The sequence below is a fragment of the Pistacia vera genome, unplaced genomic scaffold, assembly GCF_008641045.1.
Source record: "Pistacia vera cultivar Batoury unplaced genomic scaffold, PisVer_v2 Contig944, whole genome shotgun sequence".
NCBI classification, from domain to species: domain Eukaryota; kingdom Viridiplantae; phylum Streptophyta; class Magnoliopsida; order Sapindales; family Anacardiaceae; genus Pistacia; species Pistacia vera.
In genome coordinates this window covers 202,297-219,037 of record NW_022196828.1, presented here as the reverse complement: position 1 = coordinate 219,037, position 16,741 = coordinate 202,297, and positions in this window count along the sequence as shown.

The following is a 16,741-nucleotide window of genomic DNA, read 5'->3' as shown; positions in this document are numbered from 1 at the left end:
AGATTTTAAATGCTACCATGATGCTTCGTGCCAAAACGACAGAGATTAGGGTTTAAGGGATATGTATGCAAACAGAAATGTGCTACCCAATTTCCAAGTAAGACAGACTACATATCATCAGAAAAATTCAGGTTTCAATTATTTATTCAGTGTAATTCATTCAAAATTTTGCATCAAAAAATACAAACTCAAAAATGGCAGATGGCTTCGATGAAATATTAACACATTCATCAATTACTTTCTGTTGAAAAATGGCTTTTAGCAAAATCATATGGGGTAGAAATGATAATGGAGAAAGGTTTAGGGACTTATATGTAATAGGCCAAAAAAGGTTAGTTTGTCCCACATTGATTAGGATTGAAAAGTGGGAAACTTTTGAGGCCTATATATAAGGACCCAAATCATCGTTATTAGGCATCCCAAGTTGTAATTCCATTATACTTCTTTTGTTTAGGGTTCTTTCTTTAAGGACCCTTTAGTTTGTAAGTTTTGTTGTATCTCCCCTTTGTTTTGGGTATTTGTTGTATTACTCAAAAGTTTGTAATGTTTTGGAGATAGTGGAGTTTTCTTTTGCAGCGCCCAAGGACGTAGGTTTCAATACCGAACCTCGTTAATTCCTGGTATTCTTTATTTTTGCATTTAATTTTGGCTATTTATTTATGCTTTACTACTTGTTATTATTATATTCAATAGCTAGCATTAGTTTATGTTTCCGTTGCATAACACTTTCAACTGTCATAACCAATACTTCATACCTTAGCCACTCAACCTCAATCATCAGTCAAACACAATAAAACATGATGAACACAAACCAAATTAACTAAAACACTTACTTGAAAAATGGCAGATGGCTTTGACGACTTGGAGCGGCAGATGAGGAACCAAGACAAAGAAGTGAATGTTGTAAAACAAGCTCAATCATCAATCAAAACCAATAAAACGTGATGAACATAAACCAAATAGACTAAAACACTTCTAATAATAATGACAGATAAGAAACTTGAAGAAGAATAGCGGTAGATGAAGAACTTCAACGAAGAAGAAGAGCGACAGATGAGAACATTGATGAAGAAGAAGAACGAAGATGAGGAATGAAGACGAAGAAGAAGAGTAAAGATGAGGAATGAAGACAAAGAAGAAGAGCAAAGAAGAAGAGTGGTTTGCTGTTTTTTAAAATTAATTTGGGACCCAAATTAATTTGACCTAAATTCCATTTTCAAATACTCATTAAACAATGGATGAGCATCCATCTAATAAGGACGTCCATCCATTAATCAGGGACGCCCGTCCATAAAATATGGATGGGCGTTCATGAATTTTGTCTTATAATTTTTTTTTTTAATTTAAAGTATGAACGAGCGTCCATTATTCAGGGACGCCAGTCCATAACATATGGACAGTCGTCCATAAATTATGTTTTATTATTTGTATTTTTATTTAAAGTATGGACGGGCGTCCATTATATGTGGACGCCCATCCATTATTCAGGGATGTCCGTCCATAAAATATGAACGGGCATCCCTAAATTTTGTTTATAATTTTTTTTTTAAATTTAAAGTTTGGACGGGCATCCATTAAAGGTGGATACCTGTCCATAATATAGGACGGGCATCCATTACTTTTGTTTTAAATATGTTTTTAATTTAAACTATGGACGGGCGTCCACATTGAATATGGACGGGAGTCCATGATTTTTGTTTTCAAATTTTTTAAATTTAAACTATGGATGGGAGTCCATTATAGGTGGACACCCGTCCATGGTAAATGAACTCCCGTCCATATAACATGGACGGGAGTCCATCATTCATTTTGCATGGACGGGCATCCACATATAATGGACTCCCGTCCAATAACAGCGAACAACCATCTATAGTTGATTAACGGTCGTTCACTCACAAAATAATTGTTAATGTGATATGTGGCTAGTCTGAGTCACATGACACGTAATTCGGTGTAAGAATTCGGTGCCCAATCCAGGTATCTGTAGCATTATTGTTAAACTTTTAATCATTTGTTCTAAACTGTCTTTATTTAAAATATTAGTTTAACCAATGGAAACGTTGCTTGGGGTGAGAGTGTTAGTTTTTGAAAATCTATAGGAAAGTGTTTTCATGCTAAACCAGTTAAGGGTGGCAGGGTAATAAACCTTAAAATATTATGGAGTAATTACGAACAATATTGGGAAAAAAAAAAAAACTATAATAAAGAAAAATTATTTATTTTTCTCACATCTTAAATTTATTGAAAAGGAGCATCAATGAAACGGTTTAAAATTAAATAAAAGAGTTTTGATTAAAATTTTGGATACACTTTTATTTTTACAAAATAAGGGAAAAGTTTTTAAGAAAAATTGTCTGCTGATATATTTTTAAGGATAGTTTCTACACACCTGTCTTAATTTCTATATTAAATTAAATACTTATATATAAATATTTTTTTTTTTTAATTTGTCCTAAATAAAAAAATATATATTTTAATCCATATACATAATGGGAAATGAATATGATAAATTTATATAAGAATGTCAAAATCAGTTAGATATAAAAAAATTAATAAAATATTTTTTTAAATTATGATTTCTTTTTCTTATCTCACGTGTTTAATATTATAAATGTGACATATTATATTAAATTAACTCTATTTTTTACCTTAGTTTTGACTCTAACATAGACCCTAATCACATGATTTAGAAATAAATTCATGAAAAAACTTAAAAAGGAGAGAAAATGAAATAAAGAAAAAAGCATGGCCTTCACTCAACAACATCAATCATGAACATTAATCACCAAAACAGCAACACCACCAAAGAAGAAGAAGAAGAAGAACAACAACAACAACAACAACAAAATCAAAACCAAAATCAGAATCCAAATCATCCCGAAAGAGACACCATTTCTGCCTCAACCCTGGATTCCAGCTTCAACCAAACCCTCACGAATGTTCAAGGGTATGTTAAAAAAGATTCCTTTTTTACAAATTTTATCATAAAATTATTTTTTTTGCATCAGATTTGAGTGCCCATTTGGGGATTAGCTATAGATCTTGGAAATGGTTTTTTGGTGTTTTGTTTTATTGGTTGTTGTGGGTTTTGTTTGGATTTGGGGATTGGTTTTGGTAGGTATGGTAGATCTCTTTAGTTGGGCTTGGTGATCTAGAATTTGAGTGCTATGTGAAATTTTAGGTTTTGATCTTTGAGATGGGTGATATTGTTGGAAATCTGATGTGGTTTTGGTTGGTTTTTGTGAAATTTAGTGAGAGAAGAGTTGTGTGATTCGTTCGAGTTTGATGAATTCATTGCTTCAAGAGAGAATGTAAGGAGAGGGAACGAAAGATTGAAGATTCATTTGGATCTAAAATATTTTAAAGCGTGATTTTTGTTTTTGTTGTTTAAGTGTAGTATTATTGTAAATTAGTGGAGTGTGATTTACTTGGGGAATTACATTAGGTTTTGTTATTTATGAAAATTTACTTGCATATTCGAAATTTACTAACTTATATTGGGTGCAGTATTGCAAATAATTTAGTATGGTCTAAGGTGGCACTTTCTTGTGGAAGTTGCTGCTATTAGCTACGAATGGTAGATATTTTCATTTTCTGATCTCATCTTCATCTGGTAAATCACTGTCAAATGCCCTACCGACCAGCTTGCCATTTGAATAAATACGAGGTAACATTAATTAGATGCCTCAGAACTTGACACAGTAGAATAGGATAAAGACTAGATTCACTCTTAGCCTAGCAACTCGAATATACGAACATGTTAAATAAAATAAAATATATATCTGACATGGGAAGGCAAGGCTTATTTGATATGTAGGTGAGAGAGACATACCATAGTTTTTCCATTTCTTCCTTGAAAGACTTTTTTCAGTAATTGATATTTAGATCTCAGATGTCCAACATACTCAGCCTTTTCATCATCACGATACAATCGAAAATGTTTACCAATCTGTCACACCCCCTTTCTGGGAATCCCTATCCCACCGGATTCAGGTGCTCCAAGAGACTATGGATCCCAAGAGGAGGATGAATATTTTCAAAAACGTTTCCTTAAAAATCTATTTATAAAGGATAAGTGAAGAGTAATACAAATCAAAGTACTAAAGAAACGTTCTCTAAAAGCAGAAGTACATAAAATTAAAGTTCTAAAACATAAATGTTCTGAAAATCTAATCACAAAATCATAATATCAAAGTACACTAAAATTTTACAAAATATGTTGATGATCATGCGTCAATGGCTAACCTAGAGCGTAGAGTATGCTCTGCACAAACCCGATCTACAATCCTGGGGAACATAAAACAATGAGTTGGGAGCCCAGTGAGTGGATAATACATTTTATACGAAAATAACTTTGTTTTGAAAACATATATGCATTTCAGGATGCAATATAAACTCATATAAAGCTCATACACATCATGATCATGCCAAAATCAAATCCATACCACTATCGTAACCGTACTAACACTGAATCCATACCACCTCAATATCTCGGGACCTATGTCATACCTCCCATAAAAACATGCCTAATACCAGGGCGGATCCAGCACATGACCCACCCTCAATTTAAACAAAAAATACTAATATGTACATTTTTTGGATTTTGATCCACCATAACAGAAATATTAATGAACAAAAATATTAATGTGTAATTAGTTTTTATTTTGGCCTACCCTAACAGAAATTTCTATATCCACTATTGGATACAGGTGAGTGGAATAGTATTTGCATCCAAAAATTCATGTTGAATGGGTGGATTATTATTATTATTATAATGCCTGCCCTGTGTTGATTAAAGCTAGCAAGAAGGTTAGCTTGGCTGGAAGCTGACAAACTGTTTTATGAGGATGAGGAGTTCAAGGGAACTGCTTTACTCTACGAAGCAGGAATTCAAAAACTTGAGGTAATGAGAAAATGTCATTCGTTTGACATGTCAACACTCAAACTCGAGAATTTGAATGAATTAATAGTGAAATTGGGAAAAATTGACTTGACGGATGTGGTTCAAGGATTAGCGGTTTATCCTAATGGAGCTATGGAATTGTTCGTTCCATGGAAAATCTTTAGAAAAGATTTCTGTAGAGATCTTTTGACTAAAGGATGGATCGATACATAGATTTAGTTTAACAGATTAATTCATACTTGGATATCAATCGTCTTAAATAAACCTTTTTCTTGTCTCGAGTGTACAAGTTAAAAGTAAACAAGAGATCGAGAGAATTTTTCAAAACTGAAAATATTATTAACTTTTTTCTCTGATTACAAATATACAACGCTTCTTTAAATACGGCTGCAGATGGAGGTCAAAGTATGATCACAGATGTGGTAGAAAACGTGGTGATACTGTTAAACGAGAAAAAAATCACTCTAAGGGAAGTCCTAGTAGTGGATTACTTGGAGGTAGATTTTATTCTCGGAAATAGATTTCTGCGAGGTCAAGCAGAAGTTAGGCCATTTACTCAGGATAACGACCACATTATCCTTGGAGGACATAAAATCCCTATTCTTACTAAGCCTGAAGTCTCGAAAGTTAGAAACGGTTTTAGACCGGTGAAACTAAGGCAAGAAGAAGATCACATTGTTTTCCAAGTTTTGGAAACAAAGAATTGGTGACGTGTATCCAACAAGCGGAAGCAATACGTGGACAGCCAAGATTTTGCCGACGAAATTTAACGAAGCAAATTTAAAGCAAGCCTTGGGTGTTGTGTCGTATGGTCTATGTAACATGTGTAAATTGTAATAATTAACTTTTGTTTAAAACATGGGAAACATGTGGACCCCATGTCATTTTCTTTATTTTCTTTAAGATAAATGTTAGTTTTTTATTAGGCAAAAGTCATATCACATGTCTTTTGTGATTGACATGTTATTTTGTATATTTTGTTTTTCTTACGGATTCAAGTCTTTTGAAATCCGAACTTCTCTATATAAAGAGAAGCGCTGTATATTTGTAATCAGAGAAAAAAGTTAATAATATTTTTAGTTTTGAAAAATTCTCTCGATCTCTTGTTTACTTTAACTTGTACACTCGAGACAAGAAAAATGTTTATTCAAGACGATTGATATCCAGGTATGAATTAATCTGTTAAACTGAATCTATTTATTTTTCTCTCCAATTAATTAACTCTCTTTTCAGAAGTATTTACCTTCGTAGAAGTTTCACCCTGCAATCATTGAAATTTCGGGTTTCTTCTATCCGAAGTATCAGAATCATAGTCACGATTCTTTCCTTCAACCTGCTTTACAGCAGTGACCTACTTAGACGAAGAAGCCACCTGCTTATCCGCAGTTTTCTCCTTTTTAGCAGTAACTTTTGAAGTAGAAGTAACCTTGAAAGGGCAGTAACACCCACAATATATTTGTTATATCCAGTCTAACAAATATTATTACAATTAATAACTAAACAACCTAGTTAATTAATTGGAGAGAAAAATACATAGATTCAGTTTAACAGATTAATTCATACTTGGATATCAATCGTCTTGAATAAACTTTTTTCTTGTCTCGAGTGTACAAGTTAAAAGTAAACAAGAGATCGAGAGAATTTTTCAAAACTGAAAATATTATTAACTTTTTTCTCTGATTACATTAGCAAATGATTCTATCACCACATAACCTGCAAGAAAGCCAAAAAAACTCATCAACCCAGAAGAGAATAAATGAAATTAAAGAGAAAAAGGAGGGGAAAATGTAACCTTGAGAGTTGAAGAAGTTAAGGTTGTCTGCACTCATTTTTCCGATGAGTCCCATTGTATCTGTGGTCAAACGAAAGACGTACACAACTACATATTCAGTTCAAATTCTATTTTGTCATTTGTAAAAAAAAAAAAAAAAAAAAAAAAAAAATTGTTATTATTATTTTATCATACAATTTAGGCTTTAATAGGTGGAGAATTTAACTCGGTTGAATGAGCTGTATATATCAAAGCCTATATCAAAAATTTAATTATTTATATACTTAATAATAAATTTTGATATAATTATTATAAAAGCCTGTATTTATCAGTCTCACGTGCGAATATTGGTGACTAAATTTATTACATATAATAATTATTGTTATCTAAAACTTAAAAAATTAAAGTTTAATCAAATTTTTTAACTTTAAAATATGTGATTTCATAAGGCGGAGTAATTATCTAATTAATTATATAAGATCGCACTTAATTATTTTTTAATAATATTAATTAAATGAGTTAATCTAATAATATTTAAATATGGTTAAAAAAATTATTATCAAAACGATCTGTTTAACAAAATTATAGTATATATATAAAATTTTCAAATATGATATAATCATAATTTAATGTAGATTGTCGTTATAAAAAATTATATAATTTCAAGGATTTCATAATTTTTCATATAAGAGGTGGATTTGGATTTATTATTATTATTATAAGCCAAATTCTGTAAAATTTGTATCATGACTTCAGGAGCTTAACTTTCTTTAACAATTTAAATTGTGAAATCCAAATATATTAAATTTTGATTTAATAATCATGCACTTATACATAAGATTTTGCACTGAAGTCCATGTCTCTCGTTCTACAAATTTTATTTTATTTCATTTTATTAGTAGTATATTCCTGTGTTGCAGAGACCCGATTCGTTATTTTACAACTAATTTCAATAATATAATTTGGGCAAGAGTAAACGAGATATTCCCACCCAAGGTTTGACGGAACCCAAGTTAGTACCATTGGTTCCATTTATTCAAGATTCTCACCCTTAAAGTGATGAAAAAATGTTTGATGTAACTGTAAAAGGGTAAATTGGTCATTTTATATGGGCGGCGCACGTTAGCAGACCACCGCCTCTAACAGTTCTCCGACGCACATTAGCAGCCGTCGTTCCCGATGTTTTTCGCTCTTTTTCGACGATTCTTCCACCCAAAATCACCCTTGCCACCACCATTTGAACCCCCCATCCTCCCCTCTACAAAACCATACCATTCACAACCCCTCATCACTCGCCGATCTCCGACCACGGCAACAAAAAACTGTCGATGAACACGAAGTCTCGGCCGGCGAATGACGACGAAACGGTTGCTAGGGACATAGGGGTTTTATAGATTTGGAGACAGTGGTTGCATTGGTGGTATCCAATTGGATTTGCACCGCCGGAATCGACCAAAATTCGGTGAAGAACACGGAAACCCTAAGCCTAACGGTGCCAGCGATTGGAGGGGCAAATGAGTTGGGAACCAGAGGGGTTTTGGATGACGAACTACGGGGAAGGTGATGGAGGTGACCAGGGGGTTCAACGTCGTCGGAAGCAGCCCAGATCATGCTGTTTCTGACGAGGGTGTATAGTGACTTAGGGTGTTTTTGATATAATTTGAAAATAAATTGGTAAGTTTTGTAATTCTACTAATTTAGAGGTTAAAACATAATTTATTAATTTAGGGTTAAGGGCATTATGGTAATTACACCTTCTAAACCTTAAAAATTCATAACACTGTTACTTTAAGGGTGTGAATCTGGAATAAATGGAACCAATGGTACTCACTTGGGATTTCGTCAAACCTTGTGTGGGAATATGTCGTTTACTCTTTGGGCAATTGATTATTACAATTAATAACTAAACACCTAGTTGATCAATTGGAAAGAACAACACAGATTCAGCTTTAAAGATTAATTCATACATGGGCATCAATCCTTTTGAATGAACCTTTCTCTTTGCTTCGAGTATGCAATTCAAAGGTAAAACAAGAGATTGAAAGAAAGAATTTTTTCACAAACTGAAAATATTAATGTACATAAGGTTCTCTTTATATAAAGAAATCCGGATTTCAAATGAATTGAATCCGTAAAACAAAACAAACAAAACAAAACAAAAGGTCTAATCAATCACCAATTAAAGGTGACTTGTCAAACCTACAAAGACTATTAAACTAATAAGAAAATAACATATATCTCAAAGATAATGACACTGGGGTCTACATGTCTCCCACGTGTCTTACAAAGATATAATTATTACATTACACGTTTTACATATCAAAAAATAATTATCACAAACAACAATACACAATATCCAATACCTTCTTTTAATCTAGATCGTTGAATTCTGTCGACAAAATCATGGATGTCCACGCATTATCTTCCGCTTGTTTGATACACGTCAGCCTATTACGTATTGGACATTTTCGGTTGTCCAAATCTCCATCCTCTAGATTTTTATCAATCTTTAAAGTTATCCACTTCTATGAGATCAATAAAATCTTTCAAAGTCTCATCTTCTTGGGCTTCCTAGTCGTGGGCTAAAACCATCCTCAAAAGATAGTACCTTCCATTCAAGCCTGTTTTGATAGATGGGCTAAATCAAACCCTTCTAGTAGCGTTCTTAACTGGGGTTGGTTATGTTTGAAGAGTGTATCTTGGATTGTCGCATACCTGTCTGGTAAAACTACCACTATCCCATTATGGATATGGATATGGACAGTAGCATTTGCTTTAACAAGTTCTTCCCGCTTGGATTTAACCAGTGGCAGTTTTACAATATGCAACCTGGTCCAATCTTCCTCTTCTTTCCTTTGAATTTCTTCTAGTGCATAAGATCCAATTCTTACCTCGTTATCTAACATAATTCAGTACCATGGTTCTCCTAAAAGAAATTCTCATATCTGTATAGGTTGGACATTATAGTTCTCTTGCAATGAGGAAGTAATCATGCAAGTGAGAGTGTCGACATTTCTATTCAATACACAGAGCGTTTGTTTAACCGCGTCTGGCATATTCGGGTCCACCATTGCTTCTTGTACATCAATTTCCATTGTATCGATCCATCCTCTATTCAAAAGGTTTCTGCAATAACCTTTTCTAAAGGTTTTCCATGGAACATACAATTCCATATTGCCATTAGGATAAACTGCTAATCCTTGGACCAAATCTACCAAGTCAGTTTTTCCTAATTTCACTATTAGATCATTTAAATTCTCGAGTTTGAGATCTATCATGTCAAACAAATGACATTTTTTCATAACCTTGGTTTTTTGAATTCCTGCTTCATAAAGCAGAGCAGTTCCTCTAAACTCCTCGTCTGCATAAAACAGTTTGTCAGCTTCCAGCCAAGCTATCCTTCTTGCTAACTTCTCTAAACACCTTTGCAGTTGTACTTCCCTTTGACCTGTCGCCAATGCGATTCTAATTTGGGTTTCCAAATTCTCCTAGAGTTTTTGACTAGCCGGAGTTAATCTTGAGCCTTATGGAAAGCTAAACCTCTCATAAATATCAACATCAATTAACTGTTTTTGCGGAGTGTCTGGAATCACCACGCTTGCAGCGCCTGATGATTAATCCTCAGAAGTTTTTGTATTTGGCAGTGGACAATAAGCCTGTTCGTGTCCTTCCTGTTAGTAAATAGTCCCATATACGCAGCGGAAACAAAAAATATAATTAAGGGTTCGTTTACATGAGCCAAGATCAAGGGTATAATTTTACAATTCATATTAAATAAAATCTGCAGAAAAATAAATCTGAGTTTAAAGAAAACAAATGTACGTTGGAGGCTCCTCTAAATTTGTCGACAAATGTTTTGCTACCGATCCAAGTGTAGGATCGAACCTGCGTAGTCCACACGAAGACAATCTCAAAAGAACCAAATAGGGATTTGCTAGATCCTCTTTGGCTTCAAGATTAAGAAGAAAGCAAATCAATTGAAATTGATTTTAGGCCAAGAATGTTTCTGCCGTGGGAGTGATTGAGAGGGCTGCTGTGTGTTTTAATTTTTAAAAGAAATCAATTAATACATTAATTAACACACACATTTTTCTTTTTATAGTTAATCAATTTGCCCTAATCCCATATGGAATAGGCTTGGGCTCTAACCCAAATGCCCCATGCTGCCAAACACTCCCAATTTAATATTTTATTTTTCCATCATTATCTCAATTAAAATCAATTAATATATATATTTAAATATATATTAACATTTAACAATAATGATAATATATTTAAATATGTGCGAACACACATTTAAACGTAATTTCACTTATTTAATTTTTCTAACAAATTAAATAAAGGCTACGACCTCAGCAAATTTAATTTCACTGTGAAATTACCAAAATACCCTTTCACTTTAAAAGACGAAAACGCCCTTCTTTCTTCTTGGATCTTAAATTGTCTTCTATGTGTGTGACCCATAGGCTCCTCATCATATCGGCAGTGTATAGTATCGCGATTAACATCAATTAATCGTCTCACTAATACACAGACCAAGATTGGCCCCTAGCAAGGCATCATGGCTACCCGCTAGATTTGGATTCAGCAAAGTAGCTACCTGCCAATGATATGGTTACCGTGCAATTCGATCCTTTCATCATACGTTATCTCGACGAGGCGAAGGCATAGAAATAGTGTCAACCTTCGGTTACTCTCGATATTATGTATTCAGTTTCTGGACCAATGACCTGTATTATAATTCGAACAGAGCAACAACTTAATCTCACTGTGGCCAAGTTTTAACGTCATTGCCATATACTGAATTGCGTCGTGAGATAACTTCTCCTGTACCTGGGAGTGATGAATCCTCTGTCAATCCACCATAGTCTTGATACACTTCTTGATGCAGCCAATCACCACCGTATTGACAGCTCTGAAAAGAATTGCGTTAGGCTAGTGTCAAACTGCACCAATCGGTGCACAAGGGACTCCAGTGATCTCAAGTCTAAGGATCACATGCACCACCATTCGTTAGAGGATTTCTTCCATAGACACTGGGGTTACCATCCATATGAAATCCTCTGGTGGGTCAGTCCAGTGAACTTGTTGCGGTGTAATCGCCTATAGCAAGCACCCATGTGTTGCACCAGGTTGTCACCAAACAACCTTGACAAGTGAGATCAGTTACTGCCTTTCGACAGGATCGTTCAACACTATGATAGCCTTACCGTATTATCTGTGCCCTTACTTCAGAATAATACTGGGGCTACGGATGTTTCTAGAATGGCCACTATATGTGCTCATAGGGTTCTCACTATCAAGATTTGAAACACTTGATACCCTCGTCACGGTTCTACCATCCTAAGGACATATATCAATACATATTGCAATAATAATGATTTACGCGATATAGAATAAAATGTCTTTTATTGATTAATGAACATTATTACAAATAATCAATTCTACAATAATTGATTGGCTCTAGGCATCTACTCTAACACTTCCTGTTTACAAGACCAGCAAAACATTGCTTTGTTCTGAGTTTTCTATTTTTCCTTCTTAGAAGTAACCTCCTTTTCAGAAGTAACTTCTTTCGTAGAAGTACCTTCTTCTTTCTGAAGTATCAGAGTCATAGTCTTGACTCTTTCCTTCTTTAACTTGCTTTACTGCAGTAACCTGCTTATCCACAGTTTTCTCCCTTTTAGTAATAACCCTTGTAGCCGAAGTTATCCTCAAGGGATAATTCCTTCTCAAGTGTCCTCGTTGTTTACACTTGGAACATGAGAAGTAATTTCCAGTTTCCTTTTTGTCCACCATTATCTTGTAATTCTTCAGAGAAATGTCTGGACAAAAAGTCAACAACCAAGTTAGATTTACCAGAAATATATTCAAATTTGATTCTATAATTTGCAAACCAAATTTGCCATCTGATTAGTCTAGCTTTGTCATCCTTTAAAGACACTTTCATAAAAGTTTTTAAATATTTAGAGTCTGTCCTTAAGTAAATTCCTGATTGATTACGAACAATTGAAATCGGTCAATATGTTCTTTCGTTGCTAAAACTTCCTTTTCATGAACAGGATAGTTTATCTCAGCAGGAGAGAATTTCCCTGACGCATATCGAACAATCCGTTTAATATTATCTGTACCCTTAGCCTTAAGCACACCTCCCCAGTATAAGTGGGACACATCACTCTATATAATAAGCACATCCTTATCTTCCGGGACTTTTAAAGGTTTTAATTGTTTTGTCAAGGCTTTGGTCCGTTTAACAAAGTTAGTATCTTCAAGTGTCCAAACCTAAGGCACTTTATCACTAACCTTAAGCGTCAAGCCATTGATTACATTAGCGAGATTAGGAATGTACTTGCGCATATAATTAGTTAATCCAAGAAATTGCTGTAACATGTGCTTATCTTCCAGCACATCTGGGAATTTCAGCAACTTCTTTGAGATATGCTCTTGGAGTTGAATATCTCATTCACCTATCTCAATGTCTAAGAACTTCACCTTATTCTTAAACCACTCTACCTTTCTTTCAGATAGAATCATTCCATTATCAAGGAACCTTTTGACCACCAGTTTAAGATGATTTACATGCTCTTCTTTGGTCTTACTAAAAACCAGAACATCATCAATATAGACTACACAAAAGTTATATAAGTCTCCAAAGACCTGATATTCTAGAATATTGATGGTGCCTGCTTAAGCCCAAAAGGTAGAACCATCCATTCAAACAATCCTTTCAGACAGGTGAAAGCCATCAAAGGAATGCTTGTTCCTCCATTCTGATCTCCAGAAACCTGACTTTAGATCGAATTTTGAAAAGATTTTTCCAAATCTAGCTTTATTCAAACAAGCTGATTTGTTTGGTATCTTATAGGCATCATCAGTAGTTTTATCATTTAATTGCCTATAATCGATAACCATCCATGCCTTGCCTCTTTCCCGCTCAGCTCTATTCATAACCATGAATGTCGGTGAAGAGTGCGGGCTTTCACTAGTGTGTATTAATTGCTTTTCCAACAATCTTGGTATTTGCTTGCTAAATTCCTACTCTGCATCAGGAGTATAAAGATAGGATTTGGTAATTATCATATCATCATCCTTTTTTAATTTAAGCGAAGCATATATACCGTTCATTTCCCATAGCTTTAGCGGTTGATCATCAAATCATGGAGAAAGGTCCTCTTTAAAGGATTTTACAAGTTCCTCAATCCTTAAAGAGTTCTTTTGGCTCTTGCTTTCAACCTTTAAAATTATCTCCTTATCTGTTGATTTATCTGTGCTCTCAAGGCATGCACCAGAGGGAACAACCTCCTACAATATACCTCGTGCGATCTGGTTTATATGATGACTAGGATACAATCTCTGAAAGAAAACATTACAAGCCTCATCCATTCCTTCTGCTTCAAAAGCTTTCAACCACCATTTTCGTTTTTCCAAAGTTTGGAAAGCAATGTGATCTACTTCTTGCCTTAGTTTCACCGGTCTAAAACTGTTTCTAACTTTCGAAACTTCAGGCTTAGCAAGAATAGGGATTTTATGACCTCCACGGATAATGTGGTTGTTATCCTAAGTAAAAGGTCTAACTTCTGCTTGCCCTCGCAGAAAGCTATTTCCGAGAATAAAATTTATTTCTAAGTAATCCACTATTAGGACTTTCCTTAGAGTAAATTTTTTCTCGTTTAATAGTACAACCACATCTTCAACCACATTCGTGATCATACTTTAACCTCCATCTGCAACCGTATTTAGGATTGGTCTTTCCAATGATTTCCAAAGTCCCTCTGGAAAACATTGGCTTCATTTGGTTCATATATTGGGAATAAAGTTAACACAAAATTTGTGTTTGGTTCACCTATTTTCAAAATATAATTCTAAATTATTCAATTTCTTTTAAACCCCCTAAATTTGTTAATTTAACTAAAAAACCCCAAAAAAATTTAAAAATTGACAAAAACACCCAAGCAACCCAAATTTATCAGATTCCAATCACCACCACCAAAAGCTGGCCGGAATCTGGTGTAATGGCACACTACCGGCTGAATCTGGCCAATAGTGTGCTGATCTAACCTTTTTCGACCAGATCCACGGTGGATCTGGCCGTCAACGGTCAGATCCTTGATCGTAGACAGTCATCAATGACGGCCAAGATATGGTCGGCCGTCGTTGACCATCAACGACAGCCGTATCTTTGGCCATCGTTGATGACCAAATGCGGCCATATCTGGTCAGAAAAAGCCATATCGGTGCACGACCGGCAAGATCCAGCTAGTCATGCGCCGATACGGCGACTCCGGCCACCCTCCGATGGTGGTGACCGACTGTCCTTATTTAATGAATGGGTTGGGGGTTATTATAGGGGTGTTTAGTAAATAAATAAACATAAGGAGTATTTTTGTTAATTTTCAAAATTCTACAGCGTAGTACGCACCCAATTTAACTTTTTTCAAAATATTATTCTAAAAACTATCCAATAATGAACCAAACGGAGCCTATTGCTTTCTTGCAATACATTTGGTTGCTCCTTTGTCTATAAGAACATCTAGAGTATATTCCTCATATTCTGGAAAACACAGTTTAACACGAATGCAAGTTTCAATAGTTCCTTGAACTAGCGCATAACAATGCATTTCATAACTCATCATCATTTTTGTGCTTGGAGTTTTGTCTTCATATACTGGAATTTGTACAAATTTATATCCAACTATTTTTCTGCTACTGTTGCTCCCAGCATCACTAGTAGTGTCATCTGTTTCCGGTATATTTTTCCTCGATATCATAGGTTAAATTTCCTTATTCCATTCCAAAGACACCGAGTTTCTAGGCATAGGAAGAGTAACCTCAACCTCATTATCAAGTTCCTGGATCTGAATTCCGTAATTTGGGTTTAATTCCACCACGCTAGGCCTCGTCGAATATTCTTAAACCCATCGTTTCGGCCACATAAGAGCCTTAACATTAACTACGATAGGTCAAATTGGAATTATAGAATCCTGTCACGGGCCATGAACCTCAGTTTCTGCACTGGAGTTCATTTGTATAGGATTAACATAATTTATCAACCGATAAATCAACCTATACTGGATTGCAATTCTGTCACTAGAAGCCATTAAGTCTTCTAGTCCTTAAGTATGAATTCGAAGAACCATAATCCGTTTAAGATTTGGATCTTGCAGACTAACCATATGTCCTAGTTTAACAGTCCCGTAGGCATCTCCCAAAGCTAGGTTAGCGTGAAAACCACATACTAAAGCTTTTCCAAACATAATCCATCGTCTGTTCAGCAAAGCAACCTAAACAGGCACATTCATTCCTCCATGGAATAATCCTTGTACACGTATCTGTACAGCACCAAGTTGCACATAATTATACTTGCCATTTGCTCGTTTGGCAAGATTTCTAACCTTCCATAGCCACTCATCGTTCAAGAGTACCAATTCCAAGATACATGAACAGGTTTTTTGTGTACATCTTCCAATCCTTTAGCTTTAAATAACCACTTAGAGCGTTTCTCGAAAACTTCTCTAGGTGTTAACCTCGGAATTACCCAATTATCCGAGTTACCCGAGTGATCCTCGTAATTAGATGACGAACTAATTACTAAGTTAGGATTTTCATCTTCATTTCTAATTGGGATAAGATCATCCTCATCACCAATTCCACTATTCCTAGGATATTCATTAAGATTTCTAGTCATTTGCATGAATATACCTATACGTTGAAGATTTGAAGATTGTTCCTCAAAAGTCATATCTTTTGAGTCATCCTCCTATGAATCCGAATCTTCAGAGTAATCCGAAATTAATTCATAAACCTCGTCATCTGAATCAATTTCGTATCCCCAAACTGGCTCAAATTCAGAAATTTGGCTTTCAGCGTTGACTTCCAAAAATCCTATCGCTGCCTTCTTCTTTCCCTTATGAGGGCATTTATCCACAAAATAATTTTTGTCACCACAAATCCAACAACAATTACAATCTTTTGCGTTTTCACCAGATGGCTAGGTAGCACAATACTTATGCACTCCATGTTCCTTAGCATTGAGTCTACCCCTCCCTGTTCGCCTAATAAACCTTCCA